Source organism: Lactuca saligna, chromosome 1 (assembly GCF_052625555.1).
Source record: "Lactuca saligna cultivar CGN05327 chromosome 1, ASM5262555v1, whole genome shotgun sequence".
NCBI lineage: Eukaryota > Viridiplantae > Streptophyta > Magnoliopsida > Asterales > Asteraceae > Lactuca > Lactuca saligna.
In genome coordinates, this window is record NC_136417.1 from 138,979,599 (window position 1) to 138,982,867 (window position 3,269).

The following is a 3,269-nucleotide window of genomic DNA, read 5'->3' on the forward strand; positions in this document are numbered from 1 at the left end:
CTTAGCAGCCTCCATTACTATTATCGTCCCTAAAACCCTAGTTTGCCATTAAGAGTGACATTTGAGCTTGGAAGTAACTTTAGTGGCCTTTTTGGTGTGTTTGCAAGAAGAAAAGCTTGGTGATCAAGCCTTGGTCATGGCTGAGCATCATGATCCTGAATCTACGTCATCTTAGGATGTTTTTGGAGGTAAAAAGCTCATACCTTGTTGATCCCTTTGATAGTTAGAGTCATCGTTTGCTTATAAGCTCAATTTGGGTCAAAGGATTCTCTTTTGTAAGTTTGGGCAACTCCAGAAGCTATAAATGCTAGATCTTAGTCCCTATGATGTGTTAGAGGCATAAAAATGTTATCTTGGCGGTTGATATGAAACCATGCATGTATCTAGATCCTTAATGTAAGATTTGATGAACAAAAATGGATGTTGGACTCCCATAAGACATGCTAAGGCATAAAGTTGCCAACATTATGTGACAACCCGAAATTTCCATTCTATACAAACAGTATCACTTCAATAGAAGTTATAACAGTCATAGTCAATTTTCAGACTTTTCGTATCAGTTGGAGTAATTTAGGGTTTACACTTCAGTAAACATCAGGAGAGTGGATGCGCTACGGTGTTGTGCAACACTGTTATTCCAACACTCGGATATATTAGAAATAATTTCCGGGATAAAAATATTTTCTGACAAAATATTTCAGGACTATAAATAGATTTCTGAACTAAATTCATTCATTATTCACATTTCCAACTAGAGAAAAGCCATTTTCTCTCTCACGGATCTTCGGGTTTTCATCCCAAATCGCGAGTCTACTTTCCTAAATGTGTTTTAATGCTTGTTATATGCTTTATAACATGGTTTATATGACAATTTTGTAAGATCCGGGAGTTTACCGCCCAAGAACGTTCTTGGGGAGTAAACTCCAAAACGAAGCCTAAAGGCTATCTAGTCCCGTTTTCTTGTTAGGTAGCTAGTTAAGGACATTGTGTATAAACATTTGAGGCTAGAAATCATTCAAGAACACCAAGCTTTTGAAGTTTACGGCCCAAGAGTTTCTTGGACCGTAAACACCATTTTCAAGGGCCAAAGTGAGCATAAATCACCCCTAAGGCATAAGACATTTACCCTCTAATGCTTGTAGCTAATTTGGACACCAAAACACTTCAAGATCATCCCTAAAAGGGAGTTTACGGCCAAGAAATACTCTTGGGCTGTAAACTCCAAGTGAAGGCACAAATGTGTGCCTAAAGTCCCCCTTAGCCTAAATCAAAAACCTAGAAACTATCCTTTATGTGCAAGTGACTTAAAAGAATTAAAACATCCACCCCATAGGAGTTTACGGCCATAAACTCTAGGGGTTAAGGTCTTTAGGCCGTAAACTCCTTTATGGAGCATTCTAGGGCCTTAAACTACTTCAAGGATTATTCCACAAATGCTAGGCTTATTCTAGGATTAGTTTAGCACCTTAAAACACCCAAAACCACCAAGAGTGGAGTTCAAGGCTGTAAACTCAAGGAGTTTATGACCGTAAACTCCAAGGGTGGGGTTTTTTGGGTGGTAAACTTTTATACAAGGTCCTTGGAAGCTTTTCAACCCTTTTGCCTTGTCCCATATCAACTTAGATGCAACCATTAGGACCTATAACACCTATACAAAGTGTTTACATGTTCCTAAATGTCCCAACTTATTTCATTAAGTCATTAATTGACTAATTAGTTATATATATGCTCATTATATGATAACTAGGCTCGTGCGTGTGAAATGCTTCAATCCAATCCACTCACCACAGGTGAGTTCATACCCCTTAAATTAACCTTTGAAATGCTTTTAAATGTTTTAAATACTTTATGGGGGGGGATACAAGTTAAACACTTACATTTATTACATCAATCACATGTGATTACATCAATCACATGTGATTAATAACTAGAAAACCAATGATTTTATCACTGTTCAAACTGTTTAGCAAACTGTTTCACTTCAAAATGTTTTACAAACTCTTTTTACTTATCAAATGCTTTTATTAAACTTTGTTTTAGTTCTATTAAATTGCATGCCCATATATGTATAGATATATAAGAAATGTTTAAAGGGCTTAGGAAGACTATCCACCCTATTTCCTTTTCGCGCATTGAGATGTGGTCTGGTGGGATTTCGGGTAGTCGTCCGAAGGTCGTTTCAATATTAGTTAGATATCAAATATACATATATAGACATAAAAGTACTTCCATATTCATACTTATCAGTACATCATCAATAAGTTACCATCGGGGTAACATAGGATCATACTACTACAATTTCTAGATAAATGAGTCAGTTCATTCATGAGTTAATACTTATTACTACGAGTACATATACAACTATACTAGAAAGAAAACATATACAACTATACTAGAAAGAGAACATATACAACTATACTAGACAGAGAACATATACAACTATACTAGAGGAAGAACATATACAACTATACTAGAGGAAGAACATATACCACTATACTAGAACAGTTCATTTCATTACATATACAAGAATACGTTAACAATTGTGATCCACTGTATTGGAGCATGCCTTAATTGTCATGGCCCGAGTTGTAGCCAGAATTCTCTTGGAGGGAGAGCGTGAGTTTGCATATAGATCTATACTGGATTGACTATCCTACACCTTACTGCTAGCTACAGCCAGACCTGCAGGTCTGCGGGTGCCAAACATCATTCCGTTATTACGACCATTCGTATGTCGTTGTTACCAGTCGATAGTATGGTGCAATTTATCACATGATACCTTAATATAAATCCGGTTTAAGGTAGTTAGTACAACAGTGGTTCCTATAATACAAAACTACAATACTACAATGATTTACCCATTACATATTTTAGTGACAACCTCACTTAAACATTAATGTACAAACTATATTTTGTTAAATGATAATTACACTTGGGAAATTACACGCTTTTACAACAAACAATCATACAAAACAGTTAAGCCTTGGTAGAAGGCTACTTTAATAGAAAATATAGGTTTTTCTGAGAGATTCAAACTTTTACAAACACTTACAAACCTTTACATACATTTTACAAACTTATACTTGATACATGTTCAAACATTTTTGGATGACAAATACCGACACTAAAATACTTATGAACTCACCAGCTTAATGCTGATAAACTCTTTCAAAATAACTTGTATTCTCAGGTCATCAAGTAGACGGGTACCGAGGCCAGCTTTTGAGAAGATGGAGCGCATCCAAGACTCATCTTATTATTTTGATATA